This window comes from Gobius niger (assembly GCF_951799975.1).
Source record: "Gobius niger genome assembly, chromosome: 1".
Classification (NCBI taxonomy): Eukaryota; Metazoa; Chordata; class Actinopteri; order Gobiiformes; family Gobiidae; genus Gobius; species Gobius niger.
In genome coordinates, this window is record NC_136852.1 from 27,258,719 (window position 1) to 27,273,778 (window position 15,060).

Sequence of the window (15,060 nt, forward strand, 5' to 3'; positions counted from 1 at the left end):
GCCATTGAGGTTTTAAAAGTAGGTTCACTGTTGAGCTCTAGCTAGTCTTTGTTTACATTTAGTCCTGTTTAGCTTTGCCTATTCCAGTCCCAGTTAGGTCCCAGTCTAGTTGTGGTTTAACCCATTCTCAGAAACAATTATTCTTAGAAATAAAAAAAAAGGCTTTTGCATGGCCCACAAAAACAAGATATTAGCTACAAACAGCTTCACCAAAACCACTGCTCCAGGAAGTGTGCTATTTAGCGCAATGATAAAATCTGGGGCCAACGACAGTCAATGTTTAACTGTCCAACTGGGTTTGACTCAAAAACATCACATGATGCGCGCCGTGTGTGTCACTGGGTGATTTGGACAAAAAGGGAGACAGAGTTTTCACTATAAAAGGCTCCATCAGTGACGCTTTAGCTGCGGGGCTTTACAACAGCGTCAATGACTGTTATTGAGCGTGGAGTACAACTGTTTGGATGGAGATATTATTGGCTATTGTACCACGCATTCATATTTAGACTCAGTTTAAAAAGGCGTGCAACATGAACACAAGTTTAACATGAACATGAACACAAGTTTAACATGAACACAAGTTTAACAAGGAACCATACAAGTAAACCTGGGTCAACATCGAGTAAACCAACACATGTTTGCCAAAGTATAATGTATATAAAAGCTCCTAATCTCCAGAGACACTTCAACTAACTTGAAGCTCAAATGTCCCGCCCACCGGAAAACCCACTTATTGAATATTTAAATATGATATGAACTAGTGACCACAGAGTGAGTATTTTAAATGAAAGAAAACCCACATAAACTTGATCATGCTGCAGGTCGCCATTATAACTGTCCAGGTGGCAATTTGGTATCAAGTTTTTGCCAACCAAACTGGCTTCAGGATCTGGCAAGACACACGTGTGGCTCACTTTTACATGAATATTTGGTGAGAAAAATAAACATTGTTCAATCCAAGTATTGGTTTTACTGATATCTGGAATTATAGATCATGTTTATGGAATGATACTATTGAACTAATAATTCTACATTAGATTTAAAGATTTAAAGGTGCATTACGCAACTTTTTATGCGAAAAATAAAGTTGTTTTTTGTGTGTATTTTACCTTGTAGTGACGCATTGGCTGTATGAGTGGTTTGCATGGCACCTTTACTTTTGATCACGGTGGTCTCTAGGACGCTGCAAGATCAATTGTTTGGACGCTTTTCACTGCTGACGAACCTCTCACTAGAAAACCTACAAAACAGTTGATCCTGGAGCGTCCAAGAGACCACTGTGATGGAAAGTAAACTTGCCATGCTGACCACTCATAGAGTGGGTCACTACAAGGTCAAAAACGCACAACTATCAACTTTTTGTTTTTTTTCACATAAAATCTGTATAATGCACCTTTAAACAATCATACCAAATGTGGCATTTACTTTTAGTTCTGCTTCATGGACATATGAGATGTTTTTTTTTTTTTTTTTGAATTTCTACTTCAGTTCAGTTATTCTAGTAGAACTTTACACACTACTGCAAAACCTGTTGATCTGATAATGCATTTTTCTCAGAAAAACAGTGCGAGTGAAACTTACTGGCGCCAAATGAACCACATCTTTAGATCTTGCTGTCGTGCCAGTGGTGAAAAGGATAGAATTGCAACATTTCGAAGAACGTGCAAACTATCAACAGCGATATTATGAAAGACATCCCAAAGCTGAAGCAAAATGAGGTTGTGTTTTTGAAACATTATGTGTGGTTGTGATTAGTCTTATCAAGTCTGAAATACGGCAGCCTTGAATGAAATGAACTCCACTTAAATACGAAGACAACAAGGACAAATACCCATGTTGCTGCAAGGACAAAAATAAACACAAGAAATGAAACTATCATACAGGTGTTATTCCATCTCAGAAAACGTTCTTTAGCCGCCATCTGTACTGGTTTATTTTAGTGGATGTAAGGCTGGACAATATGACAAATAAATAAACCCTGATTTTATCTTTTTTATCAACTTATTGAAAAGGGTAAGAGTAGCTTTCTAGAAAATGTTCTCTTCTGAGTCATTATAGTATATATTCAGTCCGATAGAACATCATTAGAGCTTCTTTGAGATATGAAACGTCCATGACACGTAAACAACCCAGTACAGACGAGTGCTTAAGATGTTTGTTTTTTCTACGATTCGCATGTAGCGGTATAGGTCCATATCTTAGGCATGATTTTTCCTCATTATAGCAGTTCAGTTAGGAGTTCGTTTTAGGATTACATAATCATTTTCCACCTGTTTCGTCTGTCTATGGAATCCCCCACTCCCCTCCCCAATTTGGTCATCTTTATCTCTGAGCAAACACAGTGTAAGGTCCGATAGTTTCACTCCCATCCCTCCAGCGCTCGCCCGTCCTCCTGCACTGCGCTGGAATGCTGGGAATGCGCAGGGATAGAGCGGCGACTGAAGCTGCAGGAGCTCCCCTTTTCTCTGTCTGTCTGTCTCTCACCTTTAACACAAAAGTCCGGCTCCATTCTGTAGCTGGTATGGTCACTACCCTGCTCCCTTCATTACTGGGTGCGCAATATGTGCAATGTGTTGGAGACTAAAGACTCTATTGCTTTTTATGTTGAGATTCACAAACGTCGCAAAAGGAGCCCAATGTTTTTCTTGTTCTATGATATAAACAGCAATGACAGAGGTAGGGCTGCATATTATTTCACCAAATTAATGTAACTGCAACATCCAAACTGCTAGAATCCACAATATATCGGAGAACCATCTAGCCATCAAACAAAATGCTTAAAAATGTATAAAACTTCAGCTTAACCATGACTTTTTTCTAATCTTTAGCCTTGTTTTTGTCCTGAATTTCAAAAAAAAAATATGTGAAATATGATCTTGATTTAGCTGGAATGCGACGCAGACTAGCCCTGAAACGAGACTTAAAAGTGATCCAAGAAATATGGGCAAAGCCAGGTCTAAAGTGATGAAGTGCAAGACTCAACCAGAGCTAATCCAATCCAAGCCAATGAACCACAAATAAATAAGGAAAGCCCCTCGACTAAACTAGGCCAAAACAAGCTGTAAACAAGGTTGACACGTCAGACTGAAACCTCAAGAACAAGGCTATAGATCGAATCAAAAAACATACTCACTTTTGAACTTTGCTTGTCCCAACCCCAGGAAAGGTGCCTTGTCATAAAACCCTATGGTATGCACTGAACACCGTGACGTAAGAGTACCATACAAAAAGACGATTTAGCTAATGAGCTGGACGGGAGAAGAATGCAGCAGGAATGCCCCGGCGAGCACATGCCGTTTTACAGACCAATGGTGGTTTAAAAAGCCATTACGTTTAGCTATGCGTCATCGCTACCTCACCGTAAACAAGAGGGCTCTGTCTGCCCGCGACTAAAACAATACCGCTCAATGGGCCTTAAGGATCCACAACCGCAAAACCGCGGCCGACGCCAACGCAGAAAAGCACCCATATATCTGGGTCTTGCAAGTTGTCATGGAGTTAAAAAGTGAACTCCAATAACTGCTTACACTAAACTAATCGTGGGCTTTCCTTGAACTTAGTCAACATTGTTACTACAATTCTGAATAATGGATAGAAAGTGTGCGGTTGTGCGAATATGGACACAAAAAAGGACTAAACCAAGTGGACTTTATAACAACATGATGATATTAAGATGGAAGTGGCATGATGACCATAAGGGTGTTTGCGTATCATTTCTCAGATATGTTTGTTTCGGCTCCTAGTCGTCAAGAGAATGTCCATCGTAGTAAAGAAGACACTTTGGTCTGTCCAGTTGGGTTGATTGAGTAGAGGACTTTACCTTACCATCTTCAGAAGCTTCTTCTCGCTCTTGTAGTCAAGATATCAGACTAGTTCCACACACACACACACAAGATAGAGGCCACCTCAAACTGCCAAAACTCCACCTAATCCGAATCCATTTTAGAAACCGTTGGATGTAGAGACCAATCATTCACCAATTGTCTGAATTTATGTAGCGCTTTTCCACCTGATAATCTGACATTGTTGCGCAAAAAGGTTCAATTTGTTGCTACACAGCCCCACTCCCTACACGCCAAGAGAAGCTCACGGACCACTGAAGGTCCGACTATAGCCTCAGTGTATTGATTTTCGCCTGTGGGTGCACTGGAGTGAATTGTCACCGTCCCCCCCCCCCCTTGGTAAATGAGTTATTTGCACTGGAGCAAAGGTCTTTCAGAAGCTATAGCCCGAAGCAGAGAGAGTGAGAGTGAAGACGACACTCGTACGGGAGTGACACCAAAGAGACTGTCGTCGCACCAAAACTTACAACAGAAGATCAGCCTCGAGGTCATGAGGTTCAGAGTTAAGGAAAACTGTTGATGAAAACGACGAGAGAGAAGAACAGTGACTGAAGAGACTCTGGAGTCGAGTCCGACGGCTCAAGCTCCCAGACAAACGAAGAGCAGACGATCAATAGTTCAGCCAGGGCCTAAACTAAAGATAGACGTACGAAAGGTGATCCAGGAAACTGCAGTGTGCCATGCGTCAGGGAGATATCATGCCCTTACTGTACGCAGGAGCACCATGTGAGAATGTGCCCTTATACTGACGGCGAGTCCCATCCTTCGGGATCACTGAAGGATTAGGCCGATTGTTTAAAAGCCTGTTTACAGGCCGATGTTGACGCTGAATGTTTGTACTTAAAGGGGGCCTATTATGCAAAATCGACTTTTTCAAGCTTTACATCATGTTATTAAGTCATTCCCTCATTAAAACCATGCCTGAAGTGTTGCCTTGGCACATTCACGTATTTTCGAGTAATCTGTAGAAACTCTGATGGCGGCCATTTTAGGGATAAAACGCCTGATTCCTTCAGGAAACGCCCTCGACCTCCAGGATACGCCTCCGACCTTTCGTCACCAGCCGAGTAACCAACCACTGCTCCTCAGCAGAACCCCCTCCCCGCAGTGTCTAGCCCTAAGATGTAAACAGAGTCATCATGGAGGATTAGCTCCATGTGTTGTGAACCGGAGCCACAGCAGACTTTTACAAAGACACACATCAGTGTTTCTGTTACCGAAACACCCAGGATTAAAACCGGTGACAAGAACACTTATTTCAGTGTCTGGTTCTGCGCTGGGCCTTGATGATGCACAGAGCCTCCGGAGAAAGCTAATGCTAAGCTAAACCTCGAGTCATCACGTGAAAACGAGAAATATGCACACATAAAGTCAATAAAACCACCGCACACATAAAGAACCGTTTAACAATGATCACACACGGAGCCTGGCTTGTTTATTTGGAAGTTTATTGCTCACATTTCATCTACAATGGGTCATAGCCGAGTGGCTTTCTCCCGGAGCTAACAAGCTAGCCGCGATAAGCTAACGGGAAAATTCACTGAATACAAGCATATTATGCATTGAAAACGTCACTAAAACAGGCAACTGCTTGAAGCAGCCTTTATGATGATGACACACGGAGCCTGGCTTGTTGATTTCGTAGTTTATTGCTCACATTTCATCAACAGTGAGTCGTAGCCGAGTGGTTTTCTCCCGGAGCTAAGGCACTATTAGCCGCGACAAGCTAACAACCTTCACCTTCACAACATTCATTGAAAACAGGCAGCATATTATGCACAAATAACGTCAATAAAGCCGGCAACTACTCGAAGCAGCCTTTACGATGATCACACAATGAGCCTGGCTTTACACATTTGTGGTTTATTACAGACTTTTCATCAACAATGAGCAGTAGTCGATTATAACAAGCTAACGGGGTAACCTCGAAAAACCATTGTCCACCTGCACAGATAATGTCCGTCTTTTGAATCGTATGGGCTCCTGCAGATCCTGGTGTCGTCCATGGGGGTATAGTTAGAGATCCATAGGGCATGGCAGATGCAAAGAGATAACCTCCAAACAGCAGTTATTTTTCAGGCAAGAGCCCCTTCCAAGCGTCCGGTGTGGAAGGTTCGTCTCCAAATAATATCCTGTGTGGCCATTGTTCACAAAGTGATAAACAGTAGGTCCTTTCCAACAATAAAAATTAAAATGCACCGATCGTAGTTTCAATACTGTACGCAGACAACGAGCGCAGTGTTGTTGTGATGCCACAGACAGCGTGTGGAGGGGGCGTGTCGGAAAGGGTCAGAGGTTCTTAAAGAGACAGAGGCCTATTTCAAGTCATTTGCTACGCCATTTTGAAAGAGCAATTTTATACAAGGCAGTTATTCTAATTTACTGCATTGACAGACCAACAGAAGGTTTCGTCATCATTGTAGTGTGATATAGACTGGTGCTATGTGGCTGAAAAAAGCATAATACCCCCTCTTTAAGAATAGTCATTCATTTATATTATTAAATAAGTGGGTCGCTTCGCCTTGAATCAACACCACACTGTATTTTGACTTTAAATAAACTAAAACAGGCTCAAACTGCAAATTGTTTTCATTATAATCAGCCAAAACTGATATCCATTTGCGTCATGGCTTGCTTTGATACTTTAAGTTAAAAGATGGGTCCTGAAGCCGAGAACCTACACACTAAAACTCTAAAGCAGGGGTCTCCAAGTTTTTTGTACATGGTGAGCTACTTTCAGGGAACAAAAGCTTCAGAGAGCTACTCCTGCTTCGAAGACACTTGCGTAACTGTGCAACTTAGGAGGAGTTTGTTCACCTTGGAGAGTTTGAGCCAAGGGGAAATTGGCTCTCAGTGACAATTAAAAGAATGCTGTCCTTATACTTTACTTTATTTACCTAAGCCAGCCATCAGGAAGGGGCTGCAGAGCTACTGTACATAAAGTACCTGCTCTAAAACAGTGATTTCCAAACTTTTCAGTCCACGACCTTCCCAAAATCACTCTAACAACAACTCGTGACCCCTTTCTGTAAGATGTAATTGGCATTTATGATCATTTAAGGTGTAAAACATTTAACCTCCCACCTGAACCGAGCATATTCTCTCCAGTGTGTTTTCCCCAAATCTAAAAGCTTCTTGAAAAAAGGTTTTGAAAAAAAATGCCATGTTTTTGGTCCTGATGGTGTTTTCCACATTTTTTCCAGCCGACAGAGTTGAAAACACTCGAGTGACTCATATCAGAACATGGCAATATTCAAAGGACAGCTGTCAAAAATCTTTTTTCGACAGACACTAAATGTTATAACGCTAACAGATTGGAAATGTAGCGGGCCTAATAAACAGTGAATAGAGAATTGAGAGTGCTGGGTGGTTAATCTGGGCCCACAGTGGGTGTGTGGGGTTGAGGTATGATTCAGCCGTGAAGCACGTGTGATAAAAACATGTCGCACCTTCACACCGAGGTGCTCCGCGTCACACACACATGGAGGTTGTGGAAATGAGGCTGTAGATAAACAGGCCTCAAAGCAACTCAGGAAAACCAGAAATGAGTGTATGTGTCCTTTATCAATACCAGGCAGAATTTAGGCTGCGAATCACTGAAACTTGTGGCTTTCGCATAATAATTTACAAGCTTTATCTATAAAATGTGATTGTTTACCAATGTGCACGATGTAGGGGTTTAAATCGAAAGGAGAGCTGTCTCTTTCACTTTAGTTTACCCGCGGTTCTGTCCCACTCCCATTTCCCTCTCCTCTGCATTCTTTGGCAGGTCGCGGCCTGCTGTAGCAACGCGCAGAATTCCAGCTACCTACGCTCACCCTTCAAGACCTTGCAGTTTTGTAATCGCCAGATAGGCTTGAATAATAGTGGAGACGTGGGGGGGTCGAAATTATTTTTTCAGGGCGACTTCTGTACATTAAATCAAACACATTACCCATTTCTATTTGTGTTGTTCGAGCGGTCAAACCTTGAATCATTCATATATAGTGACACAGAAACTCATGATTCTAAAGGGGACACATTTGAGAAACCCCATGTCTAAACAGGATTAACAGATTTTATATTAAAAGACCCAATAAGAGGCAAGCGTTTCACACATCCTCCACAGACAGATGCACAGGAATGGGCGTGTGGAACATCCATCTAACTGAGCTATTCATAGGTGTGCAGCCCGCCTTAAATGAGATCTCACCTTTCCAATTTATCACCATCACCTTGAAAAAAAAAGTCTCCTCCAAAAAAGAAAAAAAATATACACATGCTAATATTTTGTTGAACCGCCTTTAGCTTGGATTGACGAATGCGTTATGACGTGGCATTGTTTTGTTTGAGCTTCTGCAATGTCACGTGACTCATTTCCGTCCCCCCCCCACCACCACCACCACCACCACCTAAACCAAGCACATTTTTCTCTGGTTTGGCATCACCCAAATCTGAAAGCTGCTTCAACAAAGCGTCAAAATGGCGACAAAAACAAGGATGAAAATATGACCCCAAAAAAAGGGCACAAAAAAGCAACAAAAAGTGATGGAAAAACAACACCTCAATTAAAAAAAAAAAGCATTAACACCAACTACAATTTTTTTTTTTATGGCAATGCCTCAAGTTTCGTGGTAATAGTCCAAGACTCCAGAGGCCAATGTGCACTCTTTTTGGCGTGAACACATGGTGAAACATTGACAGGCTTACTTACATGTACTATGCTTTGAAAAGGATGTTATGCAATGCCCGTGTAACAGTTTAAAAGCGTAAAAGCAGGAAGTGTGAATGGGTGAGAGTGAGACACACGGCGGAGGCACAAGCTGGTTATGGGAATTGGATTTGCAATAAAGGGACAGGAAAAAAACGGCAGCGGTGGCACTTAATGAACTGAGAGCTTATTTTTTTTCTACGACGTGCAGATTCACTTTGTTGGGGCGTCTACTTACGGCTAAAGAGAAAAGCATAGACTGTCCATCACTTTCTATCCCCGCCTATTTAACCCTATATCAGCAGATTCTTATTATTAGCAGAGAATTTATGCAAATGAAAAGCGCACACATAGACCTATAAGTTTCTGTCCAGGCCAATCAGATGTCGTTCCTGATCAACCAGTGCTAAACAACAGAATATGTGCACGTACATCTACTTTGTTTACAACTACAACAACAAGCTGGTGTTGCTCAACAGCTGCCACTGAATCATGTTGATTCTCAGCAAGGTCATGCTTAGGAACACCGTGTAACTGGAAAGTCAGCCAACAGTGACTGGAAAGTACAAAATAACCTCTCGGACACTGGCGGTCAACATGCACTCTTCACCTGCAAGAATTTCCATCTTTAAACCTCTTAACTCCCGCCTTAACGGATATTTTTCCTTGTTATTGTTGCCGTGTTGTCGTCACTTTTTCCATCTAATTTTTCTACTTCTTTGTTGCTCTTTTGTTACTTTTTCTTTGGTGTTTTTGTCCAATTTTGCCTTTTTGTTACTCTTTTGTGGGTTTTGACGTTTTTGTGTTTTCATTCTGGTTTTCTTCTTGTTTTTGTCGCCATTTTGACTTTTTGTTTTGTTTTTTAAAGCTCTTAGATTTTGGTAAAGCCAATCTGGAGAAAATATGCTTGGTTGAAGTGGGGGTTATGAATGAAGTAGGACGTTTCAGCCCAAGCGTTGGAAAACCATTGTGCTAATTACCAAACATTACATTCAAATCAGAATATCCCTAAAATAGCTTCTGTCGTAAAAACTTCTATAGTAAAATTCTGATAGGACTTCTCTTAGAAGTAGGATTCAGGCAGATTGAAAAGGTGTCTCTTTGGTGTTTGGGGAAAAGAGGCTCAACAAATACAAAGCAAAATTCAAGGCACTAAATAAGAACCTTAATGTACAAACTGTGCTGCAATTACACTTGTAGCAGTTGTTGCAGTTGTAGGAGCTATAGCGCTGCATCGAACCCGCAAAAGCAAATAAAGAATAAAGATAAGGTGGTTTGGCAGAGTGAAAAGTACCCTAAACTCTAATTGTGTCCAGCGTTCTTACGAACCCATGACTAAACCATAACAAATCAGGAAACTTTTTACTCGTCATATCTGAAAGGAGATCTCCCCAGACGTGTGCTGCAAAAAAAAAAAAAAAAATACAGCCTCATTTATGTGATGCACGGGGCGCTGACATTTTCAGGCCGTCCCGCTGTGAGCCCGGCGGGTGTTCGACGTAAAAAGGTTATCATCGTTTTTAGCATTACATTACAACAACCTAACCAGCTAATTACTCAAGGGGGGACATCGTCCAATCCACGCAAGCTTCAGTTTTCTGAAAAGCTGTCCTCTCAAAAATTGTTCTTAGATTGATTGAGCGACAATGTCTCTGCACCGACAGACAGAACTACAAATCGCCCAGTCTTGTATTTAGAACTTTTTCTCAAGGATTTGTCGTTATACATGTCGTTTTATTGAGCTTTACAAACCAAAATCAAGGCACAGCAGAGTTTCTTTGCATTCTTATTGATCCCGAACTCGCAGGCAGACGGTTATTGGCAGTGTTGTGAAAGAAAAGCTCCACTTCGTTTCAAGAAACGTTGTGAAACGAGCTTATAAAATGACGCCTAGTTTCATCATAATAGTTTCGTCTTTACTCGCTCCCGCTTTCACTTCAAACTTTGTAGCCGACTTTAAGTCACTTATACTGTGTCAGACAGGGGTGTCGACTGACTGGAATCAAAATGACTCCGGCCTGTATCTCTATACTAGGGCTGGGTACCGTTAAATGACACCAGTATGGAATCGGAAAAAAGGTTTTGGTTCTATTGGTATCGAAAAAGAGGAAAGTATCGAAAGCAGGAACAGAAAAACCATCTTATATCATTGGATGCATGTTTTGATGCTGTTGATCCAGGGACAGCATTAAAAGCAAGTGACTTGGTTCTTTCAGCTCAAATAAATGATTTTCCCTCCAATTTTTATTAACTTCTTTCCCATTTTTTTAAATTTTTTTCCCCATTTTTCCTCTTTTTCCCCAATTCGTTTCTTCCTAAAAAAAAAGTTTTTTTTACTAATATTTTCCCAATTTTACCATATTTTTTCCTTAATTATTAAAACAACTTTCTTGACATTGGAGAAATATATAGATATTGTCAATTTGCGGATCTTCCACACATGTTGTCCCGTTTTCTGGTTCTTGATGACAAATATTTTTGGTATCGGAAAGCGCATCGGTATCGAAAACCAAGTATCATTAAAGTACTGGTATCGAAAAAATAATTTGATGGTACCCAGCCTTACTCTTTACTAATAACATCTCTGGTCTGCGTAACTCAACACCTCAATCAATCAATCAATCAATCAATGACGAAACGATGCACCTATAGAATCACATTGAGTTTCCGATGACTTCTCAGGAATTCCCCGTTCGTTTGAGATCAGTACGTCTCCAGAGGCTTCGGGACTAAAACTGGCACTGAACAGAAGGGCTTATTGTTGGCTAGAAAAATGTAAGGGAGAGTGTTATCGGAGAGAGGGTATTTGCTTGTAAAGCTTAATCTGACCAGGTTCCGGGCAGCGAATACTGTGGCAACGGACACAGAAGATGGATTTTGAGAAGTCGCCGGAAATCAGTCAACGCTTGTTTAAAGTAGGAGCTTTCAATTATGCCCAAAGGATCAACCCAATACTCGAAAGCCTGATGGATTCAAGTCTTCTTGGCTATTTTAATTTGAGATCAGGTCTTGAGCTGGGCACCGTTAACAATACTTAAACGATACTTGGTTTCCGATACAGATACCTGAACAATACTTTCACTGATTCGGAAAAAAATGGGAATACATTGGTGGAAGATGGGGGGAAATAGGGCAAATACTTCATAACAAATGAGCAAAATTGAGGGCAAAAAATTGGGGCCAAATCAGCTTTTTTCAGATCCTGCTTTCAAGACTTATATTTTTTTGATACCGGTAGAATCTAGGGTTGAACGATGTTGACAAAATTTCATATCTCGATATTCATGCCAGATATCTCGATATCGATACGATACAACTATGGGATAGGTGAAAACTAAGCATTTTTCAGAAAAATAAAATCATAATACAAAAGAGTGCAGTTTTAACGCTGAAAATCTATATCATTTATATCTTGTTTTTTCAATTTTAATATTTTGAAATGTTCATATCTTGATATAAACACGATAACGATATAGTTTTCTTTTGCGATTTTGATATCTTAAATGTTCATATCTCGATATCGATACGATAACGATATATCTTTCAGCCCCAGTAGAATCTAACCTTTTTGTCCCTGACAGCAGTTTGGTAACGGTGCCCAGCCCTCACCAGGTCTGGGTATGTTGTTTTAAATTATGCAGTTTTGATGTAAGAACAACTGAGTGATTGGACAGAAAGTATTCTAAAAAGCTTCTTCATGCTACATTGTCCCTACGTTTGGCAATTTAGCGAAACCCACCCAAGAAGATTGAAGTGAAAAAAGGCAACTGCTTTACCTGAAGCTTCAAAAGTGGTTAGTATTTCACAGGAACTGACAAATGCTTAAGAGTAGAAATCAACACTTTGTCATGACATTCTAGAGGGGAAAAGCAACAAGGGAGAAAGACCAGGGTGATAATTCTGTTGAGAACTTTGACATCGGCTTGAATACTGACTTGAGGGTTCTTCCACATCTCAAAATTGTAGATTCGCCTACATAATCCTCCAGCTGGGTTTTCCTAACCAAGAATCTACGGATCAAGATCTGGAGAAGAGTCCATGGATTCTGCACGGCATTAAAGAAATGTATCAACACAACCATCTTTTATCTTACTGAATACTGAATACACATCCATTACACCACACACTCTCTCCAAGACCCAAAGCGAAATCACAAACCATATCTTGTTATTAAGCCTGCCACATGTTGCTCTAATTCTGATTTTAATAAAGAGATGAAAGCAGTTAAACTCCGCTCTCCACCCCTGTCCCACTTCCTCAAGCGACCCCCTGCAAACACTAATAGCCCACCCATGGACAATCTTCTAACCACTCACCGCTAATGTGGAAAATACCAGTTAATGCCAAAGCAAACGCAAAAAACAACGTGATTTAATGTCCCATAAAACAGCCCGCAATAAAAAAACTTTCCCTAAAAACGTACAGCGCTCGACAATTGTAAGTCTCCTCAGTGCTTGGAGAGGATCTATTTTCTCTGAAACCAAAATGCGTGTAATTAACCACAGGAGTCTCACATCCTCTTTGTTGTTATGCCTTGAGTGCATTACCCAATAACCAGTGTCAACGGAGACACACAATGTACAGCTGTACTTCACATGACTACGCCAATGTACAGTATCCGCCAATGGAGAAGAGCGTCCAAACCCCGCGCCGCGTGACCTCAACCTCTTAACCCCCGCCTGAACCGAGCACATTTTCCCCAGTTTGGCTTTACTCAAATCTAAGAGCTTCTTGAAGAAAAGAATCAAAAATGGCGACAAAAAAACCACAATGATTTTAATGAAAAGTGTGGCAAAAAAGTGAATGAAAAGAAATGTAAACACAAACATAACAACGCAGGGAAAAAAGCTCCATTTAGATGAGTTTTGAAGGTCTTGGCTTTCAAATGAGGCGTTACACTGGTCTATAGGGCTGCAACTTTTTAGATTTGGGCAAAGCTGACCTGGAGAAATTGCACTCTGTTAAGAGGTTGATGAAATAGATCAACACAAGAGCAATGTTCCGTAGTGTGGCTTTTTAGTTTGGTCCGTTTTGAAACCTTTTCGTCCCGATTCGATCTTGATCCTGTTGGTACTTGGAAGGTCAAACATGTTTTTTTGTTGTGTTTTGTTTTTTTCCCATGAGGCACTAGGTACTTGGTGTGACATGTTTGAGAACCACCGCTCCCATGTGTAGCCAATAAAGATCTAATCATCTGAATGCAACATTGGCATACAAAGTTGGCTACTATAGTTTTCTTTCACACTACTAGGTCACCGCACAGCAATCGTTTGTCTGACAGAAGCTACAAAGTGAGCAGTACGAGTGAAACTTTGAGCAGTACTTATGGTTTCACCTCAACGTTACGCACGCACTTACTCGAACATTGCGCCCCACGAAAACGCAGAAACTGTCAAGATTCTTAACCTGATATGACACGCCAAAAACAGTCCGACATTTCAACCTCCCCTCCCCAAGCGGGAACTTACCTTTGATCCGTTCGAGGAAAGTGCTGAGAGGAGGAGAACCACCACCAACCACCGCCGCGGCTGTGAAGTTTTCTCGCACGGTGACAGTTACGTGGGCCTTCACATACAGAAAAAAGGAAAAGAAAAAAAGAAAAAAAAAGAATGGTTCCCAGAGTGAAAAGTGCTGCCGCGGTGGTGGATCGAGACGGGAGCACACGGTGTGAGGAGTATGTATGTGTGTGTGTGTGTGTGGGTGAGTGAGTGAGTAGACGCAGGTGGACGCGACAGGAGTGCGCGCTCTCGCTTCCTGTTTTGTAGGAGGTTCAATCTGCTCCACCGGCGGCGCGGCTCGTTCCTCCTCGCCCCTTCTCGCTGCTGCTGCTGCTGCTGCTGCTGCTCAACCCCCGGTCAACTGAGAAATGTCCACGGCATACGCGAAGCTGTCAAGTCCCTACCGGAACTCCAGCAGCCACGAGTGATAGAGAAAATAAAAGCCCTGGTTGGCTCTGGCGTTTTGGAGAGCTTTCCACCGCAAGTTTGTGTCGCAGTGACTGGACGAATTTGCGTATTTACGCACGGCGACATTTTAAAATTATGACGTTAAATGTGATAGTTTGTACCAATTCAGTATCATATAGCACTCTCTACTCATCTGAACTAGGCTATTTTTCTTATTATTATTTGCCTAACCTGTAGCCTATATAGTGTCTAAGTTTTCGTTACGCATTGGTTAGAAGCCAATAATAATAATAATAATAATAATAAAAAAAACGTTTATGTGGGATTTCTCAACTTCTGCAGTGCATATGTGTGTCCATTCAACCGCTTACAAAGAAAAATGGCGCCGTCTGCTGGTAACCTGTGACATTGCAGCGAATAGCCAATATCCTTCCACAAAAGTACAGCGCCAAAGAGCCGAGGTCGTCCTGTCAGTCACTATAGCAACAGGACAGCGCACAATAGATCTAGTTATGCACACAGATATGCCAGAATGGGTCAAAATAAGTGTATGTGTATATAAAAATAATTACCCACGTGCAAAAGGGACGGGGGTGTACGTTTGAACAAAACAGGCTAATTT

General features: G+C 41.4%; 1 protein-coding gene across 1 annotated transcript in view; it reads right to left on the reverse strand.

Moving 5' to 3' along the window:
• pik3cb (phosphatidylinositol-4,5-bisphosphate 3-kinase, catalytic subunit beta) overlaps nucleotides 1–14,386 on the reverse strand; it is a 70,843-nt gene extending 56,457 nt beyond the window's left edge. Inside the window, exon 1 of the mRNA XM_079559160.1 lies at nucleotides 14,001–14,386. The gene's annotated coding sequence lies outside the window, so the exon portion shown is untranslated. The remainder of the gene's footprint in view (nucleotides 1–14,000) is intronic.
• Between the last annotated feature and the right edge of the window lie 674 nt (nucleotides 14,387–15,060).